The sequence below is a fragment of the Podarcis erhardii genome, assembly GCF_964252035.2.
Source record: "Podarcis erhardii genome assembly, chromosome: 11".
Lineage (NCBI taxonomy): Eukaryota > Metazoa > Chordata > Lepidosauria > Squamata > Lacertidae > Podarcis > Podarcis erhardii.
In genome coordinates, this window is record NC_138501.1 from 14,237,243 (window position 1) to 14,251,066 (window position 13,824).

General features: G+C 44.1%; 1 long non-coding RNA gene across 2 annotated transcripts in view; it reads right to left on the reverse strand.

The window, feature by feature from the left end:
- Positions 1-2,979: 2,979 nt before the first annotated feature.
- LOC309352249 overlaps positions 2,980-13,824 on the reverse strand; it is a 114,880-nt gene continuing 104,035 nt past the window's right edge. The window contains exons 1-2 of one of the 2 annotated variants that reach the window (XR_014161194.1): positions 4,558-5,122; positions 2,980-3,516 (exon numbers count right to left, since the gene is read on the reverse strand). This is a non-coding gene — a long non-coding RNA (uncharacterized lncRNA). Of the gene's footprint in view, positions 3,517-4,557; positions 5,123-13,824 lie in introns of those variants that run through there. The other variant, XR_014161193.1, reaches the window with a different exon arrangement.

The window sequence follows — 13,824 nt, forward strand, 5'->3', positions numbered from 1 at the left end:
AACTCAATTGCATGTTCTTACATTCAGAATGGTCATAAGTGCTCAGAGAACAATTTTGGATAGGATTTTAATTTTCAAGATATGGCAGCGGTGGGCGGGCGGGCTGGCTTTCTATGTTTTTCAAAGCTCTCAACATAAACACACCCCGCAGTTTCAAGCTTTTTCTTCTAAATTTCTGAGGCAAACACTTATTTCACTGAACTTGTAAGATAACTATACAAAGAAGCAGAGATACTCACACAGTTTTTGTTCCTGTTACACTGCTTGGATACTGTATGAATTAGATCTCAGTCTGCAAGACTTAGTATCCATTTGTTTTCAGTCCTCCTAATAAGTTGTATGTGGGTTTTATCCAAAGTTACTCATACTCAGAGTTAGACCCATTCAAATTAATGGACATGTCCAGTTTAGGTCCATTAATTTGAATGGGTCTAACCAGTGTTTTTTTTCTGGGGAGATGCAGGGGTACGCATACCCCTAAACATTTTGAAAATCTTTGTACTTTTGTCCATTTACTGTCTTTATTTTCCCCAATTTGAAATATAAAATGGTGATTTTCTTGAGTCAAAATGAGAGTACCCCTAAACATTTTTTTTAGAAAAAAAGCACTGGGTCTAACTCTCAGTAAAACTTAGTTGTGCTCAACCTCATATTTTCCAACTAACTACTGTATTTTTACTGATCAGTTCACAAGCTTTTAGTTCTGAGCTGGTATCTGACACAAATTCACGAGGGAAACTGCCATTTGCAAATAGTTCAATCTCTCTCTCTCTCTATTTCATTGTTATGCATCCTCCCATTTATTAATTCCCAGTAGAAAGTGGGCTTTTAATGGAAGATTTCTGAAGCCAGTTTGATGTGACATAACCCGTGCTTTCTTCCTCCCCCAAATTCCATCTTAAAACATGTTCCTTTTCAACTGCTCTGCCTCTGATACTGAACTGGATGCTAAGAAACTGTTCACATAATGAGAAGAAGGAGGAAATCCATTATGAAGTGGCCACCCCAGACCCTAGTTCTTGTTTCCCAGAAGCAGCAATTAAGATATTATAGTACGGTCAACCCTGAATAGTATTTAAGTTGTAGTTGGCAGTGTTTTGAGAAATAGCCCACTCCACTTTTAGTGTCCTGTCAGGCTCTAAAATTAATTTATTTATTTTTGGAACAAATTAATGATAGGGAGAAGCACCCAGAGCTGGCTGGTAGTCCTTGAAGCTGATGCCCCTCCCTGGGATCCAATACGGGAAGCCATATTCTGACAAAAACTGCAAAAGATTTACTTCTACCCTGATTGACAAGGGAGTAGAGTCAAGGAGCTAGTAGCTTGCTGTAGAAAAGGGGCCATCAAGGAAATTGTCACCAACCATCACCTAACTCTCCCCTGATATACCAGCTGTCTCAACAAGCCAGGGTCTGACCTTAGAGGCATGGAAGGCACAGAAGACACATCAGTAGGGAAAGTAAACAAGAACTCTTCATTTGTTTTAAACCAGAGCAACCAAAGGAAACTTCTCACTCTATCCAGCTACAACTATGTCCAGTGCCACCTAGTGAACAGATTATATGATTTCTAAACACATAGAAACTGACCTTTGACAGTTCTCTCCTGAGGGACTTTTTCTGAAAAAAGGAAGCCTGCATTTCTAGTGGATCATGCTGGGTTCTTTAGAAGGCATCTGGCCTCACCCTGACGAATATGCATGAACAGTAATACAGGAAAGTTCTTAAGTGAAGGAAAGTATCTCATTGCAAGTAAATAAGAAATAAAGGAGACCTATCTTCCTGGGGGACCATGGATCCACCTGATACCAGTCCTTACACATGTCTGTTTCTCTGGAACTGCACAACCAATGATGTGGCTTTGAGCATGATTTGTTGTGGAAGAGAGGTACTGTATCCATGGTAAATTACAGAAAGTTGTGGAACAGAGACAGCAGGGATCTGAAAGGTGTCAGCAGCATGCTGTGCTCTCATAGCAAGCAATATGGAAGCTCTAAACAGAGCTGTTCACTTGTTGCCTTTTAGAAGTCTTTTGGTGTCTCACCATACAAGAAAAGACACTTCGGTGCAAAAAAGAAAACCGGATCATGTCATGGGGAAAAGATAGGGTAGGATAGAACCCCTCTTTTTGGCATTAAGTAGGAGGAGACTCTTGAGAGTGCCATGGACTGCAAGAAAATCAAACCTATCCATTCTGATGAAAATCAGCCCTGAGTGCTCACTGGAAGGACAGATCCTGAAGCTGAGGCTCCAATACTTTGGCCACATCATGAGAAGACTCCCTGGAAAAGACCCTATGTTGGGAAAGATGGAGGGCCCAAGGAGAAGGGGACGACAGAGGACAAGATGGTTGGACAGTGTTCTCAAAGTTATGAACATGAGTTTGACCAAACTGCAGGAGGCAGTGGAAGACAGGCGTGCCTGGCGTGCTCTGGTCCATGGAGTCACGAAGAGTCGGACACGACTAAACGACTAAACAATAAAAAGTTTTCTACATGCCAGGAATATATACCGGGCACGAATTTATCACCTCAGTGAAAAGTAGGCCTTCGTCTCAGTGCTCGATAACCTGGGTGAAATTTGTTGCACATTCTTATCATCGGAATATGTATCTTCTGCAGCATAAGTTAATAAACTGAGATGAGAGGACTGACACGGAAATCCCCCGTTCATCCTGCAAATGCAAAGGCATGCCATAATAAACAAACACGTTGAGCATCATACTCAAACACTTCGAGTGTCATAATGTGTCCTCAGGGCTCTGCCTTATTCTGGCCAGCCTTATGGGCTAGAGAGGAAATGGAAAGTTGCAGGATGAAGAGCTGTGTCTTTCTGAGGGAAAATGCTTCCAGTCTTATTTCTGAGATAATGCCCTTCTGCTCTGCTTCTGATAGCAAGCTGTATCAACAACAGATGCCTGTAATTATGCCCACTTGGGCCCCCACACAGTGCACAATTATTGCTGGTCTTCAGAAACAGTCCAGCTCTCAGTGCTTTTATTTTAATAATGATATCGGCAATGAAAAGGCTTGCAGTTTATGAAGAGTATAGAAGATTCGCCATCTTTGTGCCATCTCACCCTACCCGTAGTTATATCTCCACTGATGCGGAAAAACAAATGTGTCAGCATTGGCAAGTCTGTGATGGAGTGAGGCACCAGGGAAGTGTGGCATTCAGTCAAGGCCAACCCTACCATAAGGGAGATGAGGCAATTGCCTGATGAGAGTGAGGATGTAGAGTAGCATCCCCACAATGGCCATTCCTTCTAAGCATTCTGGCCATTCTCCTCTCTCGGAGTTCAGAACTGTGTGTGCCACAGCCCAGTAATGTACCCCAAACTAGCTCCTCAGGTGCATTGGGAACGATGACCCCTTTGTCATCATTGAGGTAAAGTTTCCGCTGCCAGTTCAGTCAGCTGCTGTACATACAAATGGGAGCAGAGGCACCACCTCGTTCTTTGCTTCAGGTGGCAAAAAGTCTTGGGTCAGTCCTGATTTCGGCAGCAGAAATGTGAACCTGGAAGGGAAAAGACCAACCCAATATGGTGTCTAGAATGCTATGTTTGCAGCTAGAGCATATTGAACATACAACATGTGCAAACCTAATTTATGTTTATCATGCATAATGGTCGCAACAATGCGGATATAGCCCAAATAATGAGAGGTATATGGTGTATCCAAAAAGGGGGGCTGCAACAACTCCTCCCTTCCCTACTTTATTTTTGAAATCTTTTTTATTTTATTTTACAAATATAAACACAATATCAAATACATATCCGTATATAGAGATTGCTCTGAAACTCGAGACTTCCCACTATCCCCTCCATGGGTCTTGTTGTCAAAATTTTCAACTGCATATTATTTTGTAATCTATATTTTGAATCAATCCATATTGTCCCCAGTGTTTGTTACATTACAAGTGTTATTAAAATCCTGCTAATGGTTTCATGTGCTTATAGCAGTCTCCTAAATAAATTATGGGATGCAGGTGGAGCTGTGGGATAAACCACAGAGTCTAGGGCTTGCCGATCAGAAGATTGGCGGTTCGAATCCCCGCGACGGAGTGAGCTCCTGTTGCTTGGTCCCAGCTCCTGCCAACCTAGCAGTTTAAAAGCACGTCAAAGTGCAAGGAGATAAATAGGTACCGCTCCAGTGGGAAGGTAAACGGTGTTTCCGTGCGCTGCTCTGGTTCGCCAGAAGCAGCTAAGTCATGCTGGCCACATGACCCGGAAGCTGTACGCTGGCTCCCTCAGCCAATAAAGTGAGATAAGCACCTAAACTCCAGAGTTGTCTGTGACTGTACCTAATGGTCGGGGTCCCTTTACCTTTACCTTTAAATAAATTATAAATTTTCCCATTCTTTCTTAAAGTTTTTGTTTTCTTGGTTCCTGAGCTTTCCAGTCAGTTTTGCCATTTCGGCGTAGTCCAACAGCTTGATTTGCCATTCCTCTCTGGTGGGGACTTTGTCTTCTTTCATCTCTGGGCTAGTAGCATCCTTGCGGCTGTTGTCGCCTCCCTTCCCTACTAAGCCACTCCACAAACACAATGTTCCTCTAACCTTCTGTATCCCAGCTCCGCCCATGGAAGCCCCTCGTGTTAGCCATGACAGCTAAACTTCATCTCCAGATCCACCTCCAGTTTCTTATCTTGGGAACAAAGCAAAAAGGAGCAATCTGTTGACCTTACACTCTGCTTGTAATCCCTTTAGAGGCATTTCCCTGGACACTGTGAGAAATAGAGGGTGATACTTAACTGCCACATCCCATCAGTGCAAGGATTTTTGCTTTCTCAATATAACTTCCAGTTATTTGTTACAACCCCACAAATAACTGGAAATCTACAGGCAGTGAAGTTTCGTACACCAGGATCTCTGTAGGAGGCTCTCCAGTTCAAAGAGCTGCAAAAGTGTGGCTGAAATGCGCTGAGGCAAAATCTCACCAATGACGCAGTGAAACTAAACCGCTGTACAAGCTAAATCTTAAGTCTGAATCTTAAGTCAACGTTACTTTGGGTCTAGCGATACTTCAAGCTGACAGTCTGTTTCTGTGTACAAAGTTCAAGTATGCCGTTTGTGTAATGCTCTGTATTTTACCTTTCTTTTTGGTCCTAGCAAAGAAGTAATAACCCAGGCAAGCGAAATATCAGCCTGCAGTGCAGTGCCAGCTGTAAGGTACTGAGGGATACATCATGCCTCAAATATATTTGCAGCACTGGCTCTGAGGTCATATAGTTCAGTGGAACATCTGGAATGGGTCTAAACAAATTCTTGCATATTTTGCCATTGAAATAAAATACGTTGAAAGAAGCAGCTTCCACTCACCTCCAATGAGAGGTTGTCCAAGGGCTCATTGCAGACAACAGGCATCTTAACATGAATGAAATATGTACCAATCTTAGATTCAACACTCAGGCCAGTGAGACAGTGAAAAAGTCTGCATGAATAATACTATGTTTTGGTATAAACAGCTAAGTGTTAGTCATGGAGGATATGAAGATTTAAAATTATTTATTTTTGGCGATCACTTGTAGCCAAGTAAGATCGTCTTCCCTGAATCCTGATCATTTTGCTTAAACTTTTGCTCTGTAATCACCCTACTCCTAAATAAAACAGCTATACAGTGGTACCTCGGGTTACAGATGCTTCAGGTTACAGATTCCACTAACCCAGAAATAATACCTCAGGTTAAGAACATTGCTTCAGGATGAGAACAGAAATCATGCTGTGGCGGTGCGGTGGCAGCAGGAGGCCCCATTAGCTAAAGTGGTACCTCGGGTTAAGAACAGTTTCAGGTTAAGAATGGACCTCCAGAACGAATTAAGTTCTTAACCCGAGGTACCACTGTAGATGAAATATAACACACTTCTGGGAACTCCACAAGTATCTGTAACACCAACAGTGATAGTGTACATCAGTCTACTCAGAAACAAGTCCCCCCCCCACCAAGTAAAAAGCAAAAGGGAGCACGTGGCGCTGTGGTCTGAACCACTGAGCCTCTTGGGCTTGCCGATCAGATGGTTGACGGTTTAAATCCCCATGGTGGAGAGAGCTCCCGTTACTCTGTCCCAGCTTCTGCCAACCTAGCAGTTTGAAAGCACACCAGTACAAGTAGACAAATAGGTATCACTGCGGAAGGAAAGTAAATGGCATTTCTGTGCACTCTGGTTTCCGTCATGGTGTTCCGTTGCACCAGAAGCTACTGTTAGGTCCATAACGAGATGGCCGCCAGCTTCCAGCCACAGATACCAGCAGCCTTCAAGGAAGCAAACTTGCTTTATTCTCGCTCCATAGCATCCCACTTGCCAGAGGATTGCCTCCTTCCATTCACCAGTTTGCCTCCTACAAGTGGAAGAAACCTGGGCAGTGCTGAATGTCACATCCGTTGCCAGGTGTTTCCTGCTGTAAATAAAAAAGGGCTTTCCCCATGGCCTGCCTTTATATCCACTCAGTTGCCAAGTGCTTTTGTGACATCACAAGAAACCCACAGCCAATGGCAACAGCTGGGGAGGTATCATCTTCATTGCTTTGAACCTCACAATGGCAGGTGGCCTAACAGTGATTGTGTGATTGTTTATTCGGGACACAGGTGGAGCTGTGGTCTAAACCACTGAGCCTCTTGGGCTTGCTAATCAGAAGGTCAATGGTTCAAATCTCTGTGATGGGGTGAGCTCGTCTTGCTCTGTCCCAGCTTCTGCCAACCTAGCAGTTTGAAAGCACACTAGTGCAAGTAGACAAATAGGTACCACTGTGGCAGGAAGGTAAACGGCGTTTCTGTGCACTCTGGTTTCTGTCACGGTGTCCCGTTGCGCCAGAAGCGGTTCAGTTATGCTGGCCACATGACCCGGAAAGCTGTTTGTGGATAAACGCAGGCTCCCTCAGCCTGAAAGTGAGATGAGCACCGCACCCCTTAGTCACTTTTGACTGGGCTTAACTGTCCAGGGGTCCTTTACCTTTACCTCCTGAGTTCAGTGGAACATACTGCCTGATAGTGGCCACAGGACTGTAGCAAACGTGAGACAGAAGACACATAATTTTTCTCTATTTGGGGGGTGGGTGGCAGCTGTTCAATCCACTTCTATTTCACAGTATTCTTCATGTTTGTCCCCGCTTTATCCAATAGCTGCTTTGTTTAAGAGTTTTGCACATCCATTGCAAGAAAGAACAAGAGACTAATGACAGAATAGTGAATAAATAATTTTACTTTCTACCCCTATGAGAGAACATAACATTAGAGGCCTGAGTCTTTGTCATTTTTTAATTTAAATAAACCTGTATAACTCAGCAGTCTTTGCTTTGGGGTCACTTATTTATGTCTGAAGTATCTCTCTGCAACCGCCTCTGACTCTACTGCCTACTGCCTCAGCTATAAGGCCTCTGTGATATATGACTTGGCAGGTTTTGCCCCATTATTTGGAAAGCATTGCCCTGTACTATTAAATAGATACCTAGACAGAGGTTAGATTGTCCTGTTCCCTTCAATTTACAACATTCAAGATTTGTTCCTCATTTATGTCTCAGGGAAAGTGACTTCTTCCTGTTCTGTGGAAATAATTACGCAACATTTAATTGGGATTTATTCTAAGCTTCTATTTAATTCTGCAAGGCCTGATTGAGTAAACATGTTCCTCTCCCAGGAAAGCCTCCATTTAATAAACCACAAGCCCATATTCCCAGGGGGTTATAGTCTGGCAGGACATGACAGCCATATCTCTCCATAGGGTCATGTGAAATGTCGAGACTTGGGGTATGTAGCACAATACTTTACCTCATCGACAGTTACTGGGAGTTCCACAGTGATGTAACTACAAGGTTCAGTAGGATGTGTTGATGTGTTTCTCATCAGTTTCATGCTCGTAGTATTTGTAGTAGAACAGTGCACATGTCAACATCTGTGGTTTTTTTAAAATACAAACTTCATAATAATTAATCTGCTACCGCATTATTTTTCCCCTCAAAAAATAATAATTTGTAGCATTGTAAATGTGACATTTTGTGCTATGACTGTGATGTTCTCTTGTTATGTTGCTTGCTGCTGTTGTTCATTGTTTGTAAGCCGCTTTGGAATTCATTTGAATGCAAAGTAGCCTAAAAATGCAATCACTTGATCGCTTAGCTTAGAAGGAATAATGAAACACCTGTATATTGGTATGACCAGGTGGCAACAGCCCCAGCCCCCAGGGATCATAAGGAAGGAATAAAGACTCTGACAACGTTATATAGAATTAAAATTAGGCCATAACTTTATTAAACTTCCGAATGTAGGAAGATGTTGGCTTAGGCCTTTAGCTTTTTCTTTAAAGAAGACAAAGAATACATTAGGAGTCGGTGTACACACTCCATGCATGCGCTTACAGTCGTAGGAAGGTGTCTGAAAGATGTGATGTGTGGGCATTGTGTGCATGCATGCGAGAGCCATTTGGGGCAGCCTTTCATTGTGGGAGCAACCTTATTTCTAGAGGAGCTAGTAGGGCCCTTGCGAGCGCGCATATATGAGCTCTTTTTCCAGAGCCTGTGCGAACTCCCGCTGCTAGATAGGCGCATTCTCTTTCTGTCTGTCTCTCCCTCTTTCCTGCCACTCCTCCTGCTCCCAGCTTTGGTGAGCGAGACTTTCCACAGAGCTCTCCCTGCAGGTGGTGCGAGATCAGTTGTGTCAAAGGTGCCACATAGCAGCTCAATACTACACACTTAGGTGGTGTGCTGGTCCCGTGGGCTAACCAAGAGGCGAGGTCTGAGTCCAGTCCGAGGTCGAAGGTGCAGTATGGAGGCAGTCCGTAAAAGTTGAAGCTGAGTGCAGGGCAGGAAGTCGGTTGAGGTCAGGAGCTCCAGCAGGATAGCAGGACAGGGTTCAGGCAGGAAATGTCAACCAACGAAGTTGCTCCCACAACTTGGGACTGGGGCTGGCCGGCTTTTATCTGCCCCGAGGCACAGGGCGGCCCTGATCCTCAGGTGACTCACCTCTCCTGGCCTGGAGGCGAGCACTCCTCCTGCGGGAACTTAGTTCCCTCTGCCTCTCTGCCCTGAGCCTCTGCAGCTCAGGAGAGGCTGGAGGGTTACTGGACCCAGAGGCAACCTCACCTTCCTCTGCCAGGGCTGAGAGTGGAGCACCTGCAGGCAATGGGTCCTCCACCCCCTCAGGAATCCAAGCAGACTCAGTTGATGTCTGCACCTGAGGATCCAGCACAGGTGAGGACCCTTCAGGCTCATGCCCCAGCTCCGGCTCAGCTGGTTCTAGAGGCGGGGAATCCTGTGCAGGCTGGGATTCTTCAGGTTCAGCATCTGAATCCGAATGCCAGCCATCACAGGTGGCTTCAGCGGCGGGCATCTGGTGCCCCCCAGAATTCAGTGCCCTGGCTCCCCACACCCCTTACACCCCCGAGTAAAGACGGCCCTGACCCCAGTCGATGGACATTCTGTTGGACCCTTGGCTGGTTCCTTTCCATTTGCTACACTTTGCCAGATTGGACACAACTCTAGGAAACAAAATGTGATCCAGCATTTAGGATGTGCTTCAGCCAAATTGGGTACCCGGAGAATAATAGACAATGAAGAACAAACAATGGCATTCTTTACTCGCAGCTGATAGAAGCTCAGAGAAATCTGAAAAAGCTCTTCTGTTCACTAACAATTCTGCTTCTGTATTCTTTATTTTCTTTACTTTTTCTTTCTTGTCCTTTATTGCTGAAGACATTGGTATCAAAACATGATATTTGCTTAAGGGTTCATCTGCCCCTTCCACTTAATTACACAACCGAAAAAAATCTAATCCTTTGTTTGTAACGTCACAGTGGGGTTGCCAAAAAGCAGAGCCCTGGGACTGCAGGTAGAGAATAAACAGAAGGAGCAGATTTGCTCTTGAGAAACAAAAGACCTTTTTAAAAATCCAAATATTTTCACTAATGACGAATGAGCGAAAGGAAGAACAGAAAATGCATGACAAGCTCCCAAGGTGCAGCTGTTCTTTTTAACAAGGGCTTTGGCAGGTTGGAGTGTGAGAACGTCCTGTCACTCTCGGAGAAAATATTTCAAAAGCTTATGCATTTAGCTATTTATAGCGTTTGGCTCTTTGCTTAACTCTTCAAAGTCTGCAAGAAAAAGAAGTAAGGCTGCCAGCATTCTTTCTTTCTTTCTTTCTTTCTTTCTTTCTTTCTTTCTTTCTTTCTTTCTTTCTTTCTTTCTTTCTTTTTGTAGGGTCCCTGTGGCTTTGACAGCTGCTATCAAGCCGCAATTCAGCAGGTGAAGATATCCTCTCATCGCTGGATCTGTATGCCAGGAATAACTTCAGCTGCTGAATCGCTGCCACATAGCTGTTACATAACTGTTATATGCATACCCTCCAACATTTCTCCGATGAAAATAGGGATGTCCTTTTAAACAACAGCAACAGTTGTGCCCCAGCCACTCTGGGAAGGTTGCAACACATGTGAAAACATAATAAAACATTGAACATTAAAAAACTTCCCTATACAGGGCTGCCTTCAGGTGTCTTCTAAAAGTTGTATAGTTTCTCATCTCCTTGGCTTGGGGGTCACATGAACTCCATACCCTCCAGCACTTCTCTGATGAAATAGGGGCATCCTAAGGAAAAGTGGGACATTTTGGGATGAAATCAGAAGCCGGGACAGCTTCTATAATTCTGGGACTTTCCCTGGAAAATTGGGACATTTGGATGGTTTGCATGTGCCCTGTCGGAAAGAAAATTTGGCAGCCCAAAGCATTAATAATAATAATAATAATAATAATAATAATAATAATAATAATTTATTTATACCCTGCCCATCTGGCTGGGTTTCCCCAGCCACTCTGGGTGGCTCCCAACAGAATATTAAAAACACAATACAGCATTAAACATTAAAAACTTCCCTAAACAGGTCTGCCTTCAGATGACTTCTAATAGTCAGGTAGTTGTTTATTTCCTTGACATCTGATGGGAGGGCGTTCCACCTCAGTGTCCGGGCTGAATGATGGAGGTGGAGATGCTCCTTCAGGTATACAGGACCAAGGCCCCCCCTCCCCCACCCCCTCCCACAAACACATTTAAAAAGGTATTGTTTTGGGAAGTTTTTAATGTTCAATGTTTTATCGCATTATGATGATGATGATGATGATGATGATGATGATGATGATGATGTTGGAAGCCACCCAGAGTGGCTGGGGAAACTCAGCCAGATGGGGTTGGTATAAATAATAAATTATTATTATTTTAATCATTATTTTTATTGGATCATAATCAGCCAAAGGCCTGGTCGCTGAGCAATGTTTTCACTGTAAATAAATGGGTGCCTAAAGGTGTATGGAAGTGAGACCTGGACCATAAAGAAGGCTGATTGCCAAAGAATTGATGCTTTTGAATTATGGTGCTGGAGGAGACTTGAGAGTCCCATGGACTGCAAGAAGATCAAACCTATCCATTCTTAAGGAAATCAGCCCTGAGTGCTCACTGGAAGGACAGATCGTGAAACTGAGGTTCCAATACTTTGGCCACCTCATGAGAAGAGAAGACTCCCTGGAAAAGACCCTGATGTTGGGAAAGATGGAGGGCACAAGGAGAAAGGGATGACAGAGGATGAGATGGCTGGACAGTGTTCTCGAAGCTACCAGCATGAGTTTGACCAAACTGCGGGAGGCAGTGGAAGACAGGAGTGCCTGGCGTGCTCTGGTCCAGGGGGTCACCAAGAGTTGGACATGACTAAACGACTAAACAACAACAAAGGTACCTCGGGTTAAGAACTTAATTCGTTCTGGAGGTCCGTTCTTAACCTGAAACTGTTCTTAACCTGAGGTGCCACTTTAGCTAATGGGGCCTCCTGCTGCCGCTGATTTCTCTCATCTTGAAGGAAAGTTCTTAACCTGACGTACTATTTCTGGGTTAGCGGAGTCTGTAACCTAAAGCGTCTGAACCTGAAGTGTCTATAATCTAAGGTACCACTGTATGTTGTGAAACGCCCTGAGATGTATGGACGATGGGCATTATACAAATTTAATTAATTAATTAGCAACAACATAATGAAGGCACCAGCCGAACCCTCCTGAGCATAGCATTCCACAAAAGCATGCACCCATGTGCATTGGTTCTTCATTAAAGGGATTTTGTTTTGCCTTGGGTTTGGGGCTCTCCTCTGCTGAAGCAGCTAACCCACGATGCTTAATAATGGAGAATAGAATGGGAAGAAGGAGAGCCCCACAGCAGCAATAAGGATTTTAGGATGCTAAACATTGTTTCTTTAACAGAAATCCCTCTTTGGTTCTCCTAGTGCTTATGCAAGCAAGTACCATGTCGTACCAAGCAGAGCAGATATTTCTGTTGAATGGAAAGGAAGGAAACTGTTGCAGGCAGAGGCAGGGCAGGGGGAGGAAAGAAACAAGCCCATTGATCAGCCAAAGGCTACGTCTATATTCAAGGGAATCAACACAGAATCAGATCACAGGCATGACGAGATGCCACCTCCTCCTCTAAGGGAGGAAGGAGAACAGCTTATCTGCATATTCTACATTTATGTAAATTGTCCGGAGACTTCCACTGCAGCTGAATTATTTAGTGTAAGCTTATACATAAAATACTGCATAAAATTGGAGGGGGATAAAAAAAAACAAAAAAAAAACGTTGCTGTCTAGAATCGCATAGAAAACCTGCATCTCAAAAATGCTACACAAATCACATGTAACAGAGATAAAAATCACATATTGAAAGGGTAAAATTTAACTTAAAACATTGATTGTTAAATGATACGATGGTTCAATGCAATCAACTCCAATCTCATTAATTAACTCTTGTCTGGATTTTCAGTGCTACTAGGGCAAAAAGAGAGACCTTGTGGGTTACCCTACAATTGGTGTCTGACAGGAGGTAGAAAATCTTTTCTATTGAGTTCATTCATGAAATAACTGGGTTATATTAAGATTCCTGCTTGGGCAACGCAAGATGAAAGCAGCGGCTGCAGTTTTCCTCAGCAGTCCTGACAGCAGGATGCTTCCTTTTATGAGTTCACCATGCCATGTGACTTCTGACTGCTACAAGCGTTGTAGAAGCTCACAGGTGCCGTGACAGATCTTTACTACTTTGAAAGAATTGCTGAGCTCTTTTCAAAGGACGGCCCCATAAGATAGGTGTTGAGTGATGGCGAGTTTTTGTAACATTCAGCTACAGCAGCTAACTACAGTGGTACCTTGGTTCCTGAACTTAATCCGTTCCAGGAGTGTGTTCGACTCCTGAAACTGTTTGAAAACCAAGGCGCAGATTCCGCTTGGATGCAGAAGCAGCGTTGGACATTCGACTTCTGAAAAACGTTTGCAAACTGGAACACTTACTTCTGGGTTTGCAGTGTTCAGGAGCCAATTTGTTCGACAACTAAGCTGTTCCGGAAGCAAGAGACAACTGTGTTGTGTGCACGTTTGTTTGCAAGTGAGCCCTTGGGGAGAACTGTTGAGCACAGTCAGAGGCATGGAAGTTTGTAGCTGAAAGAATGACCATGTCCCTCAGAATCTGTGTATCTCTCCCATTACACAGAGTGTACCATTCATGCTGATTCACTCTGGTTTTCTCAGTCCACAACATGGGCTAACAGACGATCAACAAAGTGTCACCATGGGGGCAATGCATCTTGTAAAATCTGCACATAGGACCCCTGACAGTTAAGTCCAGTTGCGAACGACTCTGGGGTTGCAGCACTTATCTCGCTTTACTGGCCGAGGGAGCCGACGTTTGTCTGCAGACAGTATTTCCGGGTCATGTGGCCAGCATGACTAAGCCGCTTCTGGCGAAACCAGAGCAGTGCACGGAAACACCATTTACCTTCCCGCCGGAGCAGTACCGATTTATCTACTTGCACT